General features: G+C 40.1%; 1 protein-coding gene across 1 annotated transcript in view; it reads right to left on the reverse strand.

Annotated features, from left to right (window-relative positions):
- ldlrad3 (low density lipoprotein receptor class A domain containing 3) overlaps positions 1-24,187 on the reverse strand; it is a 140,190-nt gene that overhangs the window by 53,293 nt on the left and 62,710 nt on the right. The window lies entirely within an intron of this gene.

The raw sequence follows: 24,187 nt of genomic DNA on the forward strand, positions 1-24,187 counted from the left end.
GTTACTCCACATTACATTTACTGTTGTAAAAACAATGATGTGTGCAATGTCTGAATTATATACATATGACAAATACATATATGACAAAAAAACTGATCAGTTATCAGCTAATATTTAAAATAATATAACAACAGGTTTTATTATTATTATTATTATTATTAGTAGTAGTAGTAGTAGTAGTAGTATTAGTATTATTATTATCATTATTATTATGTATTGGCATGTCCATTCTGTTGTATACTTACATTTTCTCCACTCTATATAAAAAAAATCATTAGATAACCCAAACCCTCCTAGTCTGTTAGCAGAACAAGACATTACCCAGAAGTTGTTTTTATTGCAGCATATTATTATTGTTATTGTTGCGATTCATTGCTCCTATCACTATCTCGCGTGTAAAGCCGGTGTTGTGTCGAAATCTGCACCCCTGCCAGGAAAAGCACCCCCTCTCAGGAGCGTGCACCCACATCTTCTTGATAAAGCAAAGAATTGCTTTGGCTAACTTTACTTAGTGATGCGCTCGTGAGGGGTGGTGATTTTCATTGTGGGGGTGCAAATTTAAGCGCGCTGTTTAAAATAAAAGTTTATTTTAACACAATTTCTGCTATTTCTGATATCCCCCCCTGGTTCATACGTGAATGCTGGAAAGCCTATTTATCAGTACGGTGCAGTACATAAAACAATAAATAAAACTTTACTTAAATTGTTACGTAATCTTAGACTATTTGATATGCTTCAGGGTTTCCGCCACGTTCATTTCAGTGCGGCGGTCCGCCACGCCTTCGTTCTTCCCCGCCACCCTTCGTGAAAATTCGGAGCCCGGCGTTTTTCCCGCGCTTGATCAGCGTTGCCCCTTCGGGGGTGGAAATCGGTAGTTAGTCATGCAGTGCCAACATAACGCGCGCGCGAGAGAGAGAGTGTGAGTATAGGACACAGCGAGAGAGAGAGACTGAAACATAACGCGAGAGAGAGAGAGCGAGAGCGCGCCTGTAAATAGCGAGAGAGAGAGACTGAAACATAATGCGAGAGAGAGAGAGAGAGAGAGAGAGAGAGAGAGAGACTGAAACATAATGCGCGCGCGCGAGAGAGAGATGAATTAAACAGTGATTAAACAGCTTCAACTTACGCAGGTGTCCACTCAGGCTCACTCACCTGGTGGAGTGAAAATCACGCTATGTTTCTGTTTCTGGAGCTGTCATAAAGCAAGGATGTAGGGCCCTAGAATAGAGGCACCCTAGAACAGCTCTGTGATGCATTTGTTTTCACGGTCCAGTAAACATTTTATTGTAATTAAATTAAAGATTAAAGATATTATTTGTCTGTTTTAATAAGCACAATTTTTAATTAAATTCAATAATATTTTTTATTTTATTTACTCATTCTCACATTTAAAATACCTAATACAGATAAGAGCGAATAAATAATACATATATATTCTGTTGTGCCCTTTCTCCTCTGTTATGTATAATTTAACATTTTGTGTTGCACACTTTTACGTTTACCGTATCTGAAAAAAGAACAATAAGGATTTATTTTAAAGAAACCTACTTTTTGCAACTTTTTGTTTTAAGTGGGCATTTTTCAGTGACAGTTGGAAATAAAGAAAATAACTGGAAACATGTGTAATTGTGTTATATCGTGATATCATTAACGTGATATAAATTATCGGTTCCCAACCGGGGGGTCCTGCCACCGCACCTTCAAGGAAATCCTGGGGGAAACCCTGTGCTTTGTGAAACAGTTCGGCATTAGGCGCTATCTAGAAAAAAATAGGGGTGTTAATTCACAAAATGCATTGTTTCATTCGAAGTGAATAATACATTGTTTGTATTGTGTGATCTATACCAATAAGTAGATATGTTAGGCTAATAAAATCCACTAGAGGTCACTTTGTCTTTCAATAGCAAACCTTAACAGTTTTTTTTCCATAAAGGAAGTCAGAAACAAAATCACTCCACTCCACATGTGGATTGTTTTTGGTGAAATTTTTGAATGGCAAATATATTTATTAGGTAAAATACATGAATGATTTAAACTTATTTTATTATAAACAATGCATAACTACAGTTACAGTGCATATAAATGCTGTTAAATGCAGTTTTTTGCTGTAGAACTTACGTAATTTACATCATATTTGTTTGAATTACTGTTCATATCGTCGTGACTACATTACATAGAAATTGTGAAAACAATTGAAAACCGGGCAACGCTAACTGATTACGTATAAGCTTCCATTACTTGTTATCTACATTAGCCTCATAGCTCCATCTGACAATTAAATAAACACACTTCACACTAGACAAAAATTCTTTGGGCAGTTAACAGGCACAGCATTAGCTAACTAACTTTCCAACCATAACAAACACAAGGTAAATAATTATATTTAATACCTTGATACTGGTGAAAGCACAGTAGCAGAGTATGAAGCATCTGGATCTCTGTATTGAGCTCTGTTTAAGCTTAACTCTTAGGTAGCAAACTAGCTAGCTAGCATTTAGCATAATGGATATCTCAACTACCATTAAGCTTACAACCACTGTTAGTTTAATTACACAGTGACACTTTAATTATTAAAATTTTCATTATTACCATAGTAATGTTGTTTTTAGTATAAAATTGTTGGTGGCAGTGGGGTGATTTAAGTTAGCTAACTAGCTAGCTAACGTGTTTAATTTCACTCAGACAAAAAGCTAACCTAGTAATTAGTGTGTTAACATGCTAACTCTGTCACCATAAACAATGGCAAATGAAGGTGAGGATTGCCTATTCGCTATGCCTATTCACTATGATAAATAAACTACATTGAGTTTTAGTATAAAACATTTCACACATTTTGTTCTGCATGGAGATTTTGTGTTGAGTTTAAACCCTGATATTAGGTCCCCCCACTGCTCTGACTGCATAAAAAAATATGTTTTTTTTTTGTACTATGGCAGTTAATTAAAACAATCACAGTATACTGCCTTGCTTACAGGACGCAATATAAAATAATTTTCTGAGTTATAAACCCTGCATCGTGATGCGTGTTGTGTCGCCAAGTTCTAGCGAATACACAGCCCTAAACAATAGATATAGTCTTCCTGATAGAGTCTAGTTGGACGACAAATGCTACAGTAATAAATCATTACTGGTGAGTGATTTCCCATATCTCTGCACTCTGTGTACAACAATGTTGTCTGGCTTGCAGGTAGCAATTGGTTATTTGCAGTAGCCTCATGTTGTTTCTGCTCCGGTGAGGTAAAAAGTGGCCTCAGTCTGGTAATGAAAGTGGCTGGATTTGTCACTGTGTTGCTGTGCAGACTGATTATGCAGGCGGAGTGCATAGCCCCGTCAATTAAAGCGGCCACAACCAGATAAGTAAGACAGATCTGCGATGCTTAGGCGTCCGGCGTGTACGGCAAAGATAAAGAGAGGGGCACAGTGTCCAGAGCACAGTGCCCCTATAGATTCCTCTATCGATATGAGCGAGACCGGCTGGAAAACTCACATCAATTAAGTTTCCACAGACCAGGTCGACCAACAGCCGATCAATCTCCCGGCTCCAAACCAGCTTTAATTTATCGGCCGTTAAGCGCTATTCTCTAAATGCACGAGGGGCGATATACAATGAGGAACGCTCTCTATATGCTGGGCGAGGAAATCGCTGGTCGCAAGCATATAAAAAAGGGGCGCTTTAATAATTTAGCCGCTTCCCCGCGAAAGTAATCACCTTGACAATGGTATCTTTCAAAAAGATAAAGCAAGCCAGCCTGGGACTCGCCCTTGGACGTGTACTCGACAACTCTGAGTCATTTCTCAGCGTGCCTGGACACAGTGAAAGAGCAGCAGGAGCTAAAGCACACATTCAGGCTCGCTTCCTGCCTCTGAACACCAGCGTATAAACAAAGACATTATCCTCCAGGCCTCTCAAACACGTCCCGTGAAAAACAGAGGTAATAACAAATGCCAGTTCCAGCAGAAAGGTCACATCACGACTTAAACTCAATCTCTATGCTGGGCCATTAGAAAAAAGACCTGAGTGAGCAGAGTTCATCTCTGCGGCAAACCTCGGCTTCTTCTCTCCTAATTTCTCATACGGAGAGAAAGAGAGAGAGAGAGAGAGAGAGAGAGAGAGAGAGAAAGAATCCATAACAGAACTAAAAAAAGGACACACTTTGGCCTACATGTTATTATAATTGTGCCCTAGAAAAGAAGGAAACCAAAATAAGAACAGAATAAAAAAGAGAGTGAGAGAAATGATAAAGAGATGCAATAAGGGCAAGAGGAAGACTCCTTGGACATTTAAAGTGCAAAGATTTTGTGGACACCCCTTATTATCAATGCATTCAGCTACTTTAAATTGCACCAATTTGACACACACACACACACATGTGCAAACGTACACAACCACACATTCACAGAGCAGAGAGACGAAATGTGTTCTCTGGAATGATGGTGCTCTATCCAATACTTTTGGGATGAGTTAGATCCAACATCCTAACCTCGCAAATGCTCCTGTTGTCGAATGCAGTCAAATAAAAAAAAACATTGTAGAAAAAAATATTGTAGAAAGTGTTTCCGGGCTCCGAGTGGTCCAGTGGACTAAACTGCTGCCACTATGATCAGGAGATAGCTGGTTTGAATCCTGTTCATGTAGCATGCCATCGGATTTCGGGAGCCTTGCTCTTTCTGGGTGGGTAGATGGCGCTCTTTCCCCAATCACTCAAAAGGGTGATGTCGAACAGCACAAGGAGTCTGTGAGCTGGTGTAACGGATCCGGAATAACGGAATTGCTGCTACTCAGCAATGCTGCGTCATCAACAGTTTGCGAAAAGAGGCGGTGGCTGACTTTTGATGTATTGGAGGAGGCATTTGCTAGTCTTCACCCTCCTGGTATTGGGGCATCACTAGTGATAGGGGGAGTCTTAATGAGTAGGTTGGGTAACTGGCCATGAAAATTGGATGAAAAAAGTTTTTAAAAAGTGTTTCCTAGACAGTAGAAACAGTTACTCCTCCATTAAAAGCAGCATTAATATCCTTAATAACCATTAATACAGAAGAAACAATGAATGAGCAGGCATCCCAATACTTTTCTCCATGTCGCGTATTCACATCCCAAAGTAAATAAAATATGGGTTACCAACAAGTCCACCCCTGTGTGAACATGTTCCAGGAGCTGAATAAATGGGACAACTAGAGAAGGTGTGAAATACTGTTTCAGGGTTGTTCTCAAAGCAAAAACAACACGGTGAAACATCTGGATTCAATTCTGACACTAAGGGGTATGTATTACACTGCAGAGCATCCTCTACAGAGTGGTCAGGCAGAGGGCCTGTGTGCAAGAAACACTTCTGAATGCCGCAGGCCCTCAGAAACAAAGACATGGGCTCGATGTTCCTGAGAACCTGCAGCTCTCATGAACTTCTTGACACAGAAAAAGTGCAACAGAGAGAGAAAGAGCAAGGATGCATCAGAAAGAGAGACAGAAAGAGAAGGAGAACAAAATACTGAGGGGAAAAGGAAAGAGAGAGCAACAGAGAGTGAGAGCAAAAAATTGTGAGTGAGAGGCAGAAAGTGATAGAGAGAGAAGAAGCAAGAAGTGAGAGAGACGGAAGCAAGAAAGTGAGAAGAGCGAGAGGCAGAAGTCAAATTAAGGAGGAAGAAACAAAGACCAAACATAAGTGAAAGAAAGACGGACAGCAGGAGAGTGAGAAGGATTAAGCAAAGGGTGAGAGAGCAAGAGAAAACAAACAGGACAGCAAGAAAAGGAAACAATGACAAAAGAGAGAGAAAGATCGTGCTCTCGAAAGTAGGAAAGAGAGAGCAAAGAGGATGAAAAGAGCAAGAAAGAGGAACTAAGAATAGAGAGAGTGGAATGAGATTGAGAGAGTGAGACAAACAGCACAAGTAGGAATAAAAGAGAAAGAGAGGCCAATGTAGAGAGAAACTAATTAAGAGTAAGAGCAAGATTTCCACCTTATTCTGTGTGATGACCAGAAGGGGGCCTTAAGCAGCAGTGGACCATTGATATAGATTACACTCACAGTGAAAATAAACATACAGAATAAGTGAGATCATATATTTAGTTAGTTATAAGGTGTCACACTAATTTAAAGATGATGAAAACTTTGCTTGAGCAACAGTGTTTTAAATACCACACAAAACTATTGGGTTCTAAAGGAGTTCCATTTAACTTATATACCCCACCTTCCACAGAAGAGGAGTGTGTCTATAGTTGATGGGGCTAAATCAAACACACATTCAACCAAACGCCAATACATCTGATCTTACAATTTTATAGTAGATAAACCAACATCAGAACATCCAAACCCAGAAAACCTTGCTTAAAGTGGGTGTGTTGTGAGGTTTACCCCTTCACAGAATGGTAAGAGCAGATGTTTGGACGTTTGGGTGGATGTGTTGCATTTAGCTGCTTCAACAACACACGACTCCTCTTCTTTGGAAGGCTGTGTATATGGAGTAAGTTAGCTAGATAGCGAACTAGCGCCACACAGCACTCCCAGACATCCCAAGTCTCCTGAAAATTCCGGGAGTCTACTGTAAATCAATTACGGATGCCCGCAAGTCATAATTAAATCTCCCGGAATCTAGAACGAGTGGCCCAAGAGTGAACACAAACTTGCACGCAGTCGACACAGACTTTTTCCCTCCAAATCAAGTGTGTGAAAGAGAGGGAGAGAGAGAGAAAGGCGCTACTTTTCGTGTGCATATTCATGAAGCGCTGCAAAACAGAGAGTGTTCTGATTGGCCTGTTCTGTGCAAAGGGGGCGGGTCTCAAAGTCCAGGTCCAATAGTACCTCCCTGAAATACATTATTGCAACTTTTTATGTGTTGTGTGAAAGTTGGTTAGATATGCTGTCAATAGCTGTAAATAAGGTTAAATAGTCTGTTTGAAAGCTGGCTTAGCATATATAGCTACTGCATGATCAGTTTCCACAGCAGTAGAGACTTCAGATTGTGTTTACTTTAAAAAAAACGGTATCACTATTAACCATTAAAAAAAAACTGACTAATGTTTAAATGCTTAAGAAACAACTCTTGAAAGTGGCCTTGGCAGAATAAGGTGGACAGAGCAAAAAAAAATGAGAGACAGCGAGTGAGAAAGAAAAGAACATTTAACACAAGTGTAAACAGAATGCATGCACTTTTTGCGAATGCATTTTACAAACACACATGTTACTGCCATCATGTGTAAACAGGCCTTAAGAAGGAAGGGATGTGATTACACTGCAGTAATGTGGCTCAAATGTGTCTCAGACCCCCTCCTGATGTGGTTTGAGTAATAGTATTTGTATCTATATGTTTTAATGCATCTATAGTGTGCTCATTATTGTATTTGTAGGTGGTTTGACTTTATCCAGATATAATCCTGATTCTGAAGATGCATGAAGTGACCAGGTGTAAACAGTGGTGACCTCATTGTTGATGTGTGTTCTTTTGTAATTGCGTTTCATTACTCTGTGCTTTAAAAACTGAAGAAAGTCATTCCTCAGAGCTACAGCCGAGCGACGGATTCAGAGTTCTGTGCCGCTGTAAATTGAAAATATCACCACGCTCAGTTGGAGAGGAAAAAGGCAAGCCATTTTTCCTCTCTCTGCTTTGTGCTCTACTGCTAATCATAATAACAGCAGTGGTAATGACATGCCATGGTCTGCCGGCCACAGAACATGGTTTGTTTGTTTCTTCTTTAATATTCTTTTCTTCCTGCCCTCCAACTAATGCGAAATGGAATTAAAGAGAAGTAATGAATTTTGAGCAGCCATGCCAGACGAGCTCCGAGAGGGCGGGCCTTAACTGAACGAGAGAGAACGCTTCTCCCCTCTCTTCCTTTCCTTTCCCTTCCTTTCCTTTCCTTCTCCTGGCCTCATTTTCAAACCCAATATCAGCAACAGGGCTCACAGGCACGTCGGCCGAGGCCGCGCCCACGCTGAGAGAATTAACTGAAAAGTAGAATTAATGGTAATTTCATGGATGCTGGACATAAGAGGAGAAAAGACTGAAGCTAATGGAGGCAGCCTCGTAGCATTCTAATGTCCCGCTAACCTTCACGCACGACGAGGCCTCGGCGAGGAAACAATCAGAGCTAATTAGCCTTAGATCTGACTGAGGAAACGTGGAAAGAGCCAAACATAGGAATTGGGATTCAGCAGATCTTCTGTAAAGGTGTGTAATCCACCTTTTGCTTTCTCATCTCCAAAGGAATGTCAGCTGCTTCCATCTTTATTGAATTTCTTGGAAAACAAGACATTCCGTCCCCACCCGGCTTTCCACACTCAACCCCCCTTCCCTCCCCTCCCTCCCTCCCACAACCTTCCGTCCCTTTTTTGTTTCAAACACTTTAATTCCCAGCCAAGCTTTCCTCCTCTTCAAACACAGGCTGTTTACAAAATCCAGCCCCACTTTCCAGATTTGGTTACGAAGTCGCAGCCCTTCTGTGCTAATGAAAACTAATAGAGCTGCACAGCCTCTTTCTAACACACACACACACAACCACACACACGCACACAACCACACAACCACACAAACAGGCACACCTCCAGAGCAAGGTTAAATGTAAATTAAAGGACGGCACACACGCACACAACTCACACGACCAACCTAATGAAAAACTCATTTATAAGATTTATGCCCAAAAAAAGTAATTATTCTAAACGCATTAAAAACATCTATCACCGCTAAATCTCACTGGTAAAACCACAGTAATAACATGCCCTGGTCCGCAGGCCTCTTTCACAAATGTTATTCTGAAGTTTTTTTTTTTTTTTCTGTAATGTGAATTTTAAAATATGTACAGATTTAAACATGAATTTGCACTACAGTCAAGAAGAGCCTGGAAATGAATCACCCATCATACTCAGCTCTTAGCTCTTTATTATACAGCTAATAATCCTAATGCACTAATGAAACTACTGAATTAATTAGTAAATGTTTTCTGTTTATTTTATTTTGTCTTCTTGGGTTTTTGGGCTTGATGTTACCGTAATTATGGCAGTAATGAACAACCTCAGACAAGCAAAGTTGGTACAGTATAGAAATTGTTCACAATATGAAGAAATGGATGCAGATGAAGAGGGTATCCAATAGAGAATGTGTTGAAAATCTAAAACTGAAATTGGTTACTTTGTAACTTTGCAAATACATATAAATAAAATATAAGAGTAACAGTGATATACTATGAACCTGCTCATTCATTGTTTTTTTCAGTAACAAAGAATGATAATTAAAAAGAGCTTATCCTGCTTAGATCTTAGGGTACATACTGTCCAGGCAAGGTTTGTAATAGATTTTGGAGCATTGTATTGAGCATGTGACTGCATTCAGTGAAAAGTGCACCACACCACTCCATCCCCAACTCCCAAAACCATTGATTGGAGGTCCATAATTCCAGAGAACGCAGTTCCACTGGGCTTATAGTACTCTAACCCACTTTGGCATTAGTTTGGCAAGAGATTCTACTAGCAGAACATCTCTAGAAGGACTAGATAAGCATGCGTTCGCACATCTGTGCCAGTAATGGGTGCAGTTTCCTTTGGAATCCAGTGTCTGTCTGCGCCTCTCTGTCTGTGTCTTTCTCTATGTCTGTATCTCTCTGTCTGTCTGTATATGTCTCTCTCTGTCTGTCTGTATATGTCTTTCTCTGTGTCTGTATCTCTCTGTCTGTCTGTGTCTCTCTCTGTCTCTCTGTATGTATGTGTCTCTCTCTGTCTGTCTGTCTCTCTCTCTATGTTTGTTTCTTTCTGTCTTTGTGTCTGTGTCTGTATGTTTGTCTGTGTGTCTGTGTCACTCTCTCTGTCTGTTTGTCTGTCTGTCTGTGTCTTTCTCTATGTTTGTATCTTTCTGTCTTTGTGTCTGTCTGTATGTTTGTCTGTGTCTGTGTCACTCTCTCTGTCTGCACGTCTTGTTTTGTAGAAGGAGCATCCACAAACATTTGTGCATAGTGTATATTTTGGATGATGTCACATGATATTGATGCTAATTCTAAAATGAATGTAGTGAAAGAAGAAAGCTGTCAGTTTTGCAGAGATAATAACCTCTTTTTTTCGGTGTGGATGGGATCCTGTTGCAGTGCCCCTGCCTGCGTGTCTGAGAATGATTAGTCAGTGACAGCTCTGCAGGTAATGTTAGAACAGGCAGGCAATGAGATGAGTGTGCTCCATTCAGAGGGAGAAAGCAGCTTCTCTGTTTGATAAGAAGAGGGTTTAATGTTTCTGCAGGCTAATGCTTTGTACTAGTGAAGCTGTGCACACAATACATGCTGCACCACATGCCTTTATTTCATACAGCTTATAAATGTGTTTGTTTACACTTATGCAAAACACCTGCTCGGTACTATTAAACATGGATTTATGAGAAAGCTAACTGATCAGCAGGAAGTCCTCACACTCTACCTGACAGCTAACATTCTGATATTCACATCAGTGCAGATAAGAACACTGTTCTAAATGTGACGTCTGATTGATACCTGTTTCTTCCATATTTAAACTTCTTTCATGTAGAATGTAGAAGTGGGTGTGGCTCAGTATCTAGAGAAAGAGTGAGGGAGAGAGAATGAAAGAGTGAGAGAAGTGAGAAGAAGAGGAAGAATGAAAGGGAGGGAGGGATGGTAAAATAATAAAAAAGAAATAGAGAAAGAAAATGATAGAGAGAGAGAGAGTGATGGAGGTACAAAATAAGAATAAGAGTGAGAGAGAGAGACAGAGATAAGTAGAGAGATGAAAGGAGAGAGAGAAAGAGAGGGGAAGGGGAGAAACGGCAGACGAGAATAGGGAAGAAAGAATGAGCGAAGGGAGAGAAAAAATGAAAGAAAGGAACAGAGAGAGGGAGAGAGAATGAGTGACTAAGAAAAGCAGGGGACAAAATGAGAAAGAATGATAAATAAAATGAGAGAGAGCATAAGAAAGGGAGGGAGTGATTAGAAATAAAGAGAAAATGAATGACAGGATGAGAGTGAAAAAAAGACAAAATGAAAAATAGAATAATAGAGGGATGAAAAAAAGAAAGAGATGAAAACTAAATGAAAGACAAAATGAATGAATGAAAGAATTAATTAAGGGAGTAAATGTGTAGGAGAATAAAAAATCAAAGAAAGGGAAAGAGGTAGAAAGAATGAATGACAATGAGAGAGAGAGAAGCAGGGGAATGAGAGAGAGTGAGAGAGAATGAAAGACAGTAGGAAACAGAGAATTAAAAAGAATGGAGAAGGTTATAGAAAACAGAAAAAAGTGACAGAAAGAGAGAGAGAAGAGAGTGAATGATAAAAAAGAGAGAGCAGAAGAGAGAGAGAATCAGAGTGATGGGAGAGAAAGATCATTTCTTTTAAATGGTAAAGTGGGTGTGGTTTCCTACAGAAACAGGAAGAAGGGGCTGGGAGTGGGCATACTAACATACTGCAGCAAACTGCAAGCTAACCAATTAAATGCAATCAGAATGCAATTTTAACAGCCAATCAGCAGCCTAGCTTTGGAACACTGGGTCTGTGATGCTGAAAAGACTGAGCACTATTAATATTAATTAAAGTTTGGCACTGAATAACATGCAATATTTCCTACTCTGCATTCTTTTCCTTCATATTTGTTCACATTCTCTAAAAGACAATGAATACAGACAGAAAGTCTAGATTAATGAATGCTGGCCTTGCAAGCTGTTCTTAGAAACGGTGCTGCCTGGAAAAGAAGCAAGACTGTGAAAGTATCGACCCTATTCATCTGGAAAAGAGGACCGTCAACCATTTCTGCTCGCAAAACAAATAAAGACAAATCAATTTCAGAGCGAGAGATGGGGTCAGGCTGAACATACCTTTTTTCTTCCTTGAAAGGCATGATAGACACAAATCCATGGTAATGACTCCGTAACAGTTTCAACAGTCTAGACTGCTTCATTTGTGACAAACGTTCTGTACTGGACTTGCAGGTATTGAGTGTTGCCCCTATTTGAAGCAGTGCTCAAAATAAATCTGCAGGGCCAAGTGGAAAAAAGCCTGTAGAGTGCATTAACCAGTAACAATGCAGGTATTTCTGTTCATCTCACAATAAAGGTAGAAATTAGTCTTGGATTGAGGATTTTTTATGCATTCTTTTCACCCATTGTTGTGCACTTTCTTTGCAGGCTAAAGGATACAGAAGCAACGTAGCTTTTTGACGTAGCATTATAAAGTGACTCTCCAATGGATGAGCTGCTTGCTTAACATCCATGGCAATATAAAGGCCAAATGTACCTATTTGGGCAGCAAATGTTGAATCATTTGAAAGGGATGTAAGGGAGTTACTGTTTGGGAGTTATTGTTTGGGTTAAACCAACAAGGACTGAGGATTTGACCTACCGTTTGCTGAATAGTCTCTTTAGGTTTCAACCCTCAAATAAATCTAAAGATCGTCAGATTAGCTCTCAATCTCTAGCACTCAGAAGCCATGGCACACGTGCCAAATCCCTGTGTGTTCTGGCTTTAGAGTGCTTCTCCTCTCATGGACTACTATATGTGTCTGATCAAGACCATTTAAAGCTAGCTGCTAACATGAGTCTATAGGATTTTTTTTATGCATTCTTTTTACCCATGTTGGTGCACTTTCTTTGAAAGCTTATGAAAACAGATGCAATGTAGCATTTTGACGTAACATTCTAAACTGATCTTTCCAATGGATGAGCTGCTTGCTTAACATCCATGGCAATATAAAGGCCAAATGTACCTAGTTGGGCAGCAAAGGTTGAATCATTTGAAAGGGATGTAAGGGAGTTACAGTATACATAGGCCATAAGCCTGGTGTTTGGGTTAAACCAACAAGGGCTGAGGATTTGACCTACCGTTTGCTGAATAGTCTCTTTAGATTTCAACCCTCAAATAAATCTAAAGATCGTCAGATTAGCTCTCAATCTCTAGCACTCAGAAGCCAAGGCACACGTGCCAAATCCCTGTGTGTTCCGGCTTTAGAGTGCTTCTCCTCGTGGACTACTATATGCGCCTGATCAAGACCATTTAAAGCTAGCTGCTAACATGAGAAAAGTGCTGGATATCGAGCCGCTGGTGCCTCGGCTCTCGAGTCTGGCCACTGGGGATCCTGAGAGAGCGCTTCTAAAGCAAGTGGACAAGGTCATGTCTGGCATGCTGGCGCGAGAGGGACTAGAGGGATGGGAAAGGGGGGTGGGAGGCTTGGAGGGGGGACAAGGGAATGTATAGTAGAGGAGCTGAAAGGTTTCTGTGACCTTGTGAAAGCGCTCCTGAAGGAAGGGAAATCAATAGGTAATGGAGTCTGGGTGAAAGCAAGCAGGACATCGCGAGACATATGCAGGCGGACAGAGGGGCCGGGGGGAGAGATCCAATCAATCCTGGATTCTCTAAGTTGGCCCTTCAACAGCAATACAGTAAGAGAGCTGTTTCGGCACGTCGTTACGGAACATTTCCACTCTTCCGCGGCATCATTAGCTGGATCAGCTGGGAAGGCCTTGGAGGTGTCAATACGTTCCTATATATGTTCGGTATGAATAGCCCCAGTTAAGCAGCACCTCGCCGAACAAGTCAAAGCAATAACAGGCTCTAATGAGATCTGCGGAAATGGATAAACTCAGCAGAGTCCGGCAGCGGGAGCCCCAGACAGAGCTACGCACGTATATGCAATATTCAACAGGATTGCTCCTGTCTCCTAATGGCTTTGTTTCAACTGAGCTCCTGATGCAACAGGAGAACGTCTTTCATTCTTTTATATGTTTTAAACCCACATTGCTCCGCGGAGGGTGATTGAGGAGCGATGGGTCTCTAAGCTGGGGGAAAAGAAAATAGAAAAAAAGAAAGAAAGGAGGGAAAAGCAGTGGAGGATGCGAGAGAGAAAGATCTTGATCGATACTCCATCCCTGCTCCTTGGTATTAATTACACCAGCCCATTGATCAGCCATCCATTAGGCATCCAAGCCTCTGATGGCCCTCTCCAATTAAGAGGCCCTCCTCCTTCACACTCCCAGTTTAAAGAGCCCTTGAGCTAAGCTAAGACAGCAGCAGCAACAACAAGCAGCCATTCCTAGACTGACCACACACACCCACAAACGCACACGTACACTCAGCATCTTAATCAAAAATCCAGTGATCCACGACCTTGTGCCTACACCCAGGCAGCCTCCTCATAAGCCACTCATTTTCAGCAGATACCAAACACTAACAGAGATTAGACAAGGGCCTCATGAAGTTCAGAAACCTGGCCCTCCGAGAGCTGAAAAGCTCCCTCCTGCAATATAACACTGATTACCGTGCCACTATCCAATAACCCAACTGCACAGGACTCCTAATGAAAGAACAATAGTGGGCTAAAAGCTCAGCTACTTGCTTATGCTAAGCAATGAACCCAGCTGTTGAACAATTAATTGAATTTCTAAGAGATATTGATTGTGAAGTCCTCTTCATAGCAGAAAACGACTACTGCTAGAGAGCAATGGATTTAAGATCAAATCAAAATGTGCTTAAAAAAAAAAATGAAATGCGCAAAATGAAATGAAATCCAAATGAAAGCAAAACTTGTTTATCTTGTTATAGTTCATGCCCTAGGGCACATTAAATAGACATTTATTGAGTATTTTAAATAGTTTGTTGATGTATAAATTGGAGAAGAAAAAGAAAACACAAGCCTATTTACAACTGGGCTGGGTGTTGTTTAAATTTTTCGATTTCGGTATGGGGTGATACTTAATTCGGTATAGATACCCAAGCGATACTTTTTCTGTACCCTTTTCTAAATTCTAAAAAATAAAAAAATAAAAAATGATAATTATTCTCACAAAACATACAGGGGTTGGACAATGAAACTGAAACACCTGTCATTTTAGTGTGGGAGGTTTCATGGTTAAATTGGAGCAGCCTGGTGACCAATCTTCCTTAATTGCACATTGCACCAGTAAGAGCAGAGTGTGAAGGTTCAATTAGCAGGATAAGAGCATCTGTGACCAAGACAGCAAGTCTTTATGATGTTTCAAGAGCCACGGTATCCAGGGTAATGTCAGCATACCACCAAGAAGGACGAACCACATCCAACAGGATTAACTGTGGACGCAAGAGGAAGCTGTCTGAATGGGATGTTCACGTGCTAACCCGGATTGTATAAAAAAAAACATAAAACCACGGCTGCTCAAATCATGGCAGAATTCAATGTCACCTCAACTCTCCTGTTTCCACCAGTACTGTCTGTTGGGACAATAAATTATTGTGGTCTAAAACCAGGTGTTTCAGTTTCATTGTCCAACCCCTTTATTTATTTAACAGCCGACATGAGTAATCTCATTCTTATATTGTCACCATGTGAGGCTACCTTACTTTTGGATCTGGTTGGAACTAAAACAATGAGTCTGTTTTTTGTGGCACTTTATAAAGAACAAAAACAATGGTGTTATTGCTTAAACAACAAATATTTTCCCTAAGCATATTGCTGGGTGCATTTAATTTTTTAGGAGTTATTTTTAAGAGCCCCTCTCTGCATTTATGCACAATTCATGCATTTCGTGCATTTCAAAGTATCGAAAATAGACACCACATTTTTTCAGACCTTTCAGTACTAAGTAATAGTACGAGGCATTTCGGTCTGTGCCTTTTTGGTATCGAATTTCAATACCTAGCCATATTTATGGCATCGTGAATGCAGATGTATAGAAGCTACACAGCACATTACAACACAGTCTTAACACTGTATGTGTTCTATTCTGTTAGCAAGCTAAATAGATTGTAGTTGGTTTTTAGCCTTGCGAGCACTTACTATCCCCCCAGGTTTGGCTTTATTGAGTCTAATTGATGAAAAACAGAGAAAGCTTGTACTTTCCTTTCTGATACGCGTTTTCCTCTAAGTTTGGTTTTGCTGAAGTAGTCCAGTCTCTTTCTTAACTTAAAATTAAAACTCTCTGCTTCCTTAATCACTTCAAAACAACAGAAACAGCGAAATGCGGCATTTAAACGTGCTTTAAATGCCCAGAAGACATGTAATGTAGAAAGAACTAATATCTATTGAGAAAATATTTAATAAATATGTAATTGATCCCCAAGGTTTTTTTTCCTGTGAGTGTGAGGAAGCTTTTCCTTGCCACTGTTGCCACTTTCACAGTGGTGCATACTCATGAGAGGCTTGGACCTGTATCATTTGTTGTAAAAAATAATTTTTAATTTGTTGTGCTTGGGCGTTTTGGACATATGAGTGTTAATGGAATGAGCAGCCCATACTCCTTTTTCTACTGCTTTTCTGTAACAAACACTTTGTGTAGCACATTCTAATTACAAATGACCAAATATCTGAAACCAAACTTTTAATTTTACTAATAATTATAATCGACTTTACTCCCCATTAGCTTCCCTGCAATTTGCTTCGTTATGTTTAGAGTGTGAGCTCCCCTTCTGTAGACCCTGGCATAAGAAAAACCTGCTGTCACAAGGCACAGCAACATGTAGTATTATAACTAGCATAGTGTGAGGATGTGCTTTTCTCTAGTATCAACACCACACTATATTCTCCCATCTCTGTAACTTTTTAATCAGGGCTTTCAGTGAGCTGGATGTAGTTAAAATTTGGGAAGCAAATTAAAAGGCCACCCAACTCCTGGTACAAGCAGTGGTCATCTCACACCTCGACTACTGCAATGCCCTGCTAACTGGCCTCCAGGCCTGTGTAGTAAAACCACTCCAAATGATTCAGAATGCAGCAGCACGTCTGGTCTTCAACCAGCCAAAACAGGCTCATGTCACCCCACTGCTCATTGAGCTCCATTGGCTACCAGTTTCTGCTCGTATCAAATTCAAAACTCTTACAATCGCCTACAAGGTGATGACAGAACAGCTCCTTCCTACCTGCACTCGCTCCTGAAGGCTTACGCTACCTCCCGGCCGCTGCGCTCCTCCAATGAACGTCGCCTCGCTTTACCAAACAAACATTCACACAAAGCAATCCAGACTGTTCTCATACAGAGTTCCCCAAGGGTGGAACAAACTACCTTCTACTACCAGATCAGGAGAATCTCTCACTATCTTTAATAATCTCCTGAAGACAGAGCTCTTCAAAGAGCACTTACTCTCCTAACACCTCTAACAAACTACCTTCTACTACCAGATCAGGAGAATCTCTCGCTATCCTTAATAAACTCCTGAAGACAGAAGCTCTTCAAAGAGCACTTACTCTCTTAAAACTAACTACTTCTAACCTCATTTCCTTCTTCCCCTCTTTCACTCCTCTATCCTATTATTTCCCGTTGACCTCCTTTAGGCCCTATCTAAAGAGTTTTTACCTTCTATTATTTCTGTACTTCACTATTGTAAGTCGCTTTGGACAAAATCGTCTGCCAAATGTAATGTAATGTAATGTATTGTAATGTGAAAAGGGTCAGATCTGTTGTCCTGTTGTCTTTCTTTCCTTCTTTCAATACAGAACATAGTGATTCACATATCAAGTCAAGTGTATTAAATACTGCTTTTATTGGAGTAACTGTCTCTACTGTCCAGGATATATATATTTATAACACCCATTAAAATCACAGTATGTTGACCTTTTAGCTGGACAGCAGGTTCCACTTACCATCAAGCCATCAAAACACATTCTAATAAACGTCAGCTATAAAAAAGTAGTATGTCTTCTGCAGAGAGCTGATCACCTAACCTCATTCCTCCTGTGATTAAGGAAGAGTTTTATGCACAAGTGTGCATGTTTCCATAAGCAGCAGACCAGCATGAAAGCTCAGTCCACACCCTAATCTAAGCTGTGTTGTTCCTGCGGGGTGTGGAATGGGACACTGGCCCCACCAAACCTAAACAAAGTAAGGGCTGAAAAGAGGCCGGAGGAGTTCAGTCACAAACAGACTGAATTCATTCCTTATCTTACAGCCATAGTATTTCCATACTGAGTGTGTGATTACACTGAGCACTCTGAGCTTTAGTATTTTACCTGCTTAGTGTGATTATATGATATAAATGTGTGCTTATGTAAAATAAATCCCTCATCTGCACTGTCTGTGTTTTACTATTCAGTCATTTTGCTCAGCTTCATGTAGGAGCCAATAGGCCCAAAGCTGTCATCTAAGCAAGAGGTGCCTAATTTGAAGAATCTAAAATATAAAACAAATTCAGGTTTGCTTAAAACTTTTTGTTTACTTAATAATTTCTATTATTCTAATAATTTTATTCTATGTTTTGCATGACTTTAGTATTAAACTACGATGCGTTTTTTTTTTTTTTTTGGAAATAATGAAAAATCACTGAAATTAAGGTGTGTCCAAACTTTTTACTGGTACTGTATGTGACCGGTGACAAATGGCATTTGAGGCAGATAAGCAATGCTACTCAATGCTATCTGTAAGCGTTTTTTTTTTTTTTTCTCATTTTTTTTCCCATTTTCTCCCCGATTTACATAGCCAATTACCCAACCCACCCATTAGGACTCCCCCTATCACTATCACACACCAGGAAGGTGAAGACTAGCACATGCTTCCTCAGCCACCGCTTCTTTTCGAGCTGCTGCTGATGCAGCATTGCCAGCTTGGAGGTGCTTGGAGGAAAGCGCAGCAGTTCGGTTCCGATCCAATAGCTCACAGACGCCTTCTGCTGTGGACATCACCCAAGGAGTGATGTGAGGAGAGAGCGCCATCTATCCACACGGAGGGAACAGGGCCAATTTTGCTCCCTCTGAGTGCCGGCAGCTTGATGGCAAAGATGCATGGGCAGGGGTTCGAACGTGCAATCTCCTGCTTATAATGGCAGCGCTTTAGACCGGTGGACCACTCGGAGCCGCTGTAAGCACTTTTAATATTACGGCTGATGCTGCACATTTGAACAAAATGCTGTATAATTTCTGCAACAAACAATAAAATATATTGCGCAAAATGTAGAGCAATGTTCTTCTTGCAGCTCTTACATTATAATGTTCTCTCAGAATGCAATCAACCGCAAAGCAGGAGGTGGGGAAATGCTGCGTTTCCATTTTCACTGAACATGAATCCAAGATTATCTGCACTTTTTGTGCTATACTGGTGTCCAAGTAATAACAAAACTAAAAAAAAAAAGATCAGTAAAATATCACCTACTACTACACTCAGAACCATTTCTTTTGCAAATGAGATTTGATTTTGATTTAAAAGTTTCTCCAAGAACCAGACATCTATGTCCAGAATCATATAAGAATCTTCATTTCCTTCATTAAGAATGTATGAAAGATTGTGCTGGAAGTCTAACTAGGAAAGGAAATGCACAAGGACATGCATACAAGCACAGACGGGCACACTGCTTCTGCATATGAGCCCTAATAGATATGAAAAATTCATGAGGTGTGCACTTTATGAGACACTAACCAGCCTCTTACATGATAATGAAACTCCGAAAGACCCGTAAACCAACTGGTTACCTCTGCAGCAGCGCAGTATTAATATCCATCAGCCTCTACATTCAGGACTCTCAGCGTGTGCATGATGGAAATATCAAATAGGGCGTGTGGCATTTAGAAATGATGAATGAAGCAGTTATGGTATACATCAATCCACTCTCTTTAGGACCAGCACATCCAACACAATAAAGCCTGACCTTAAAAAGCCTGATGAAAGGCATAAACAGCACCGCCGCCTTGTAAGACATAAGCAGTGAAGTTTAACAGGATGTGATGGCTGAGTGTTGTGCGTCTGGTGTTGAGCTGCAGGGACGCGGGGTTAATCCCTCACTGAAGCAGATAAAAGAGGCCGGATCATCCTCGCCTCGGGTTTTGACCCTCTCTCTTCCTCCGTCCTGGGCTGGACACACCCTGGTGGCTAGTTGTAGTCAGGGGGGGATGTTGGAGTAAACAAATCCTATGAGCAATACATTCATTTTCAAGCAAGTCCTCTAAAGGACCTCACTCACACACACTGTAGTGACACTGAAATGGTAGTGGTGTGTTAGTGGGTGTTTTGCTGGTACAAGTGAATCAGACACAGCAGTGCTGCTGGAGTTTTTTAACACTCACTCACTTTCCACCCACTATTAGACACTTCTACCTAGCTGCTCCACCTTGTAGATGTAAAGTCAGAGACAGAAGCTCATCTGTTGCTACACAGTTATTCATTCTCTAGTCTTTATACCACTGTTACATTCAATGTAGTTAAAACATTAGGATATAGCAGGGTATTGAAAAATGTATATTTCATCAGTGCTTTTAATAAAAAAATGTGTTATATATTTTGTTACATTATTGTTATTATTTTCTACAAAATGTCAGATGTTAACACTTTACAGATTATTTGTTTCTACTATTGAACATTTTGTTTGAAACTGTTATATTTATATTAAATGAAACTTTAACTTTTATTTTGTAGCAATAGTCTGGATCACCAGGAGCACAGTTACCACAAAAACACCTTAAAAGTGTAAACGCACCGAAAGAACTTCAAAACAGATTCAACACTCTAAGGCGCATTCAAATCCTTTCACTTTCCCCAAAATCGTCAGTGTGCATTATAATCCGGTGCGTCTTACGTATGAAGTTTCAGTAGGGATTTTCCAGGCTGGAGCAGCATTAGCATGAAACGAACCACTAGATAACAGTGCCCTGGTTTACTGGAACACCTGCTACTAACCGCCGCTAGCCCTGCTGCTAACAGCCACTAGCCCTGCTGCAAACCATTACTAGCCCTACTGCTTACCGCCGCTAGCCCTGCTGCTAACAGCCACTAGCCCTGCTGCAAACCATTACTAGCCCTGCTGCAAACCATTACTAGCCCTACTGCTTACCGCTGCTAGCCCTGCTGTCAACCGCGCTGTCGAAAAAAAAGAATATTTAAGCTTACTGTAAATAAATGGAAATAAATATTCTCACCCAAATAAGTTTTCAGGAGAGAAATCTGAGTAGATTACTTTTTGATATCTTTGTTCCTTACTATTGTTGGTTAAAATGCTCCTTACAATCCGGTGTGCCGGTGTTTGAAAATAGATCAGAAAATAGACGTTCATTGACAGTACACCTTTTACTACAGTGTGTCTTATAGTCCTTAAAGTACTGTTCTCAAACCACTTTGGGAGGTGGTCAGGAAAGCTTTTGAGCCACTTGTTATATCAATGTAAACAAATGAATCTCTACGAATTATTAGTACTTACTTTATATAATACTAAAACAACAGTCAAATCAGTTTTTTGAATATCTTAATAAAAATATCAAAATGCCAGTAAATGACGAGGTGGATTTGTGAATGACCTTCCCAATTTTTTTTTTATTCTAGTTGTTCAGTTGTGGATATATAATGTATAATAACCTGCATCCACCCCGAGTTGAAACTGACACACTGTACAAATATATTATGCAGCACAAATACATAATTCAGAAATATACAAAATCAGGCATGAACTATAGCATCGTCAGAGTTAGTGAAACTGTATATAATCTAATTAAAATGTGACCTTTCCACACTCCACAGCACCGATCCAACATCTCACCAGACATCATAATTAGACGCAGGCTGTAAAGAAACAGTTCAAATGAACACATTCGGTAAACAAGTGCTGGAGCGACTCTGGGGTGGAAAAACTCAGAGAGAGGCTCAGAGCGAGAGATAGATAGACAGATACACACTGGGACCAGTAATGTGGGACTAGGATTCATACAGTGAAAAGGTTACAGTGTAAGCCTAGATAGTAGTGAAGCAGTCCGTTGCTATAGCGTGCTATTTAAAACCTACGTGGCTTCTGACCTTCCTGCTGGAGGGATGAAACACACAAACCAACAAACAAACAGAAAGGAAGTAGGCTGGTTCGGGAGGCGGGGTGCAATCCTCCTCCACATCTCTCTAAGGAGAACAGGCACTTCTGAAAGCAGACGGAAATAAAAATAAAGAAAAAGGGAGGAAGAAACGGAAAAAAATAACAACAAACAGAGAGCAGGTCAGGGTTATGAGCCTGTCTCCGGTGAACTTTTAAACTGCTTCTGAGTACAGAGAGAGAGAGAGAGAGAGAGAGAGAGAGAGAGAGAGAGAGAGAGAGAGAGAGAATGAGAGAGGGAGCTGAGGAAGCAGATACAGAGACACATCAGGGGGCCTGCAGTGCCGATGCAGCTCTAGGGAGTGTGAACTCAGGGCAGCATCACTACTCCACACATCTAAAGCATCCATCCTCAGTGTGAACATGCTGCAGGCTTTAACAGCACATACTGAGCGTAACCCGCCACAACTGTGACCCATACTGGAGTTCTTTCCAAAACAACCCGCGAAACGATCAATACTATACACACAAAGCACACACATGCCACTGTTAGTTTATTAAATCAGTGTTTTTCCCGTAAAATGAAAGTTTAAGAAGATTTTTCTACGTAGCTTTTCCTTGTCCAGGCTAGGAGTGCACCATATTGTATAATAATATTGAAATAATTATTAAAACAAAACAAAAATATGACACAGCTCTGGGGAAAAAAATAAGAGACAACTTAATGATGATGTATTTAACTGATTTTACCAAATTAAAAACCTCTAGAATATAATCAAGAAGAAGATGGATGATCACAAGCCATCAAACCAAGCTGAACTGTTTGATTTTTTGCACCAGGAGTGCAGGCATAAATGTATCCAAAAGCAGTGTGTAAGACTGATGGAGGAGAACATGCCAAGAACTCTTAAAACTTTGTGAATATTAACTTGTTTTCTTTACATTATTTAAGGTATAAAAGCTTTGCATCTTTTATCTTTGTTTGTTATTTCAGCCATTTCTCATTTTCTGCAAATAAAGGCTCTAAATGACAATATTTTTATTTAGAATTTGGGAGAAATGTTGTCTTTAGTTTATAGAATAAAACAACAATGTTCATTTTACTCAAACATATACCTACAGATAGCAATATCAGAGAAACTGGAGTGGTCTCTTAATTTGTTCCAGAGCTGTAATTGTGTTCTGTATTCTTTAAAGGCCTGTCATGATAACTAATTTATATAACTAAATGATATATTGGTCCCGGAAATTATTGCATTAACAATATTATTGTCTTCTAAAACCAATATATGCCAGTGATTTAATGCTAATATAGATACACAATAATGCTAATAAGAGTGCTATAACATGTGATATTGGCACTGCTGTGTTGATTTACGACCGCAGTGCCAATAATACACGTTACAGATTAAACTTCCAGTGTATTATTGCGATTATAGCACAGTTCCATTATCAGTTTTTACTGAAAGATTTTGAGTTAAAGAGAACAAGAAAATACAATCTGTTTGGTTATAAACACTCAACGAGTTAAAATAGTTCCATAGCTGCTCTGTTTGTAGCTGCACTGTTTGGCTTGTAAGTGCTGTATTGTTGCTAGGTTACCTGTGTGTGGTGGAGTAAGACATGGAGAGCTTCGGTTACAGTGCATTACCGGCTGATAATGGCACTTATAGAACACCTCTCAGCCAATCACATTGCAGGGTCGGAGGTAACTGTGGTATAATGGCCAATATTGAGGTAAAAAAAAATTATTGTCTGATAACTCAATAGTGTAATTATTGTGACAGGCCTCATTGTTACATTACATTATTTTTATGTTACATTTTATGTTACTACTGAATGTTTAAAACGGTTATATTTATACTAAATAAAACTTTAACCTTTATAAAATTGTGGATATATTGTGATATTATTTTAGGGCCATATCGCCAACTTCTAGTCCGGGCTGTTTCTCTAGAACTGCTTGCAATATGACCCATATTTATGTCGTGCTGTGCCAAGAATATATGCTAGATGCTAACATTAAGAGCCTCCGGCATTTTCATCTGAAGCTGGAAATTTCAGAGCTGTAGAGCAGTGATGCTACCATGCACCCCACAGCAGCTACAGCACTGAAGCAGCAGGGATGCTTATTGCCCTGTGAAGTGTGTGTCTGTATTAGCCGACGCTCTCAAGCCATAACCGTGGTTGTCTAAATCGGGTGTGCGTGCTTGTATACAGCTTTTTGATCAGAAACAAGCTTTCCATGTAGGAATGGAATTTAGCATTTTTTTACCCATAGGATTGAACAGCTTTGAAAATTTGGAATATGGAGCAACATTTGGAATTGAGTGTAATTGTGTAATTATATTTACATGGACCAGATCCTTAAATGCATGATTCCAATATATTGTTGAATCATGCTAATGATGCCTATGCACAAAAAAAGTGCAGAACTAATGTAATTTAAAATATTCCTGGACTGCTCCCTAAAAAGCAGTTTATAGCAGTCGACAAGTACTTGGCACATGTGTTTGGTTGAGGAAACAT

This window comes from Astyanax mexicanus, chromosome 2 (genome assembly GCF_023375975.1).
Source record: "Astyanax mexicanus isolate ESR-SI-001 chromosome 2, AstMex3_surface, whole genome shotgun sequence".
NCBI classification, from domain to species: Eukaryota; Metazoa; Chordata; class Actinopteri; order Characiformes; family Acestrorhamphidae; genus Astyanax; species Astyanax mexicanus.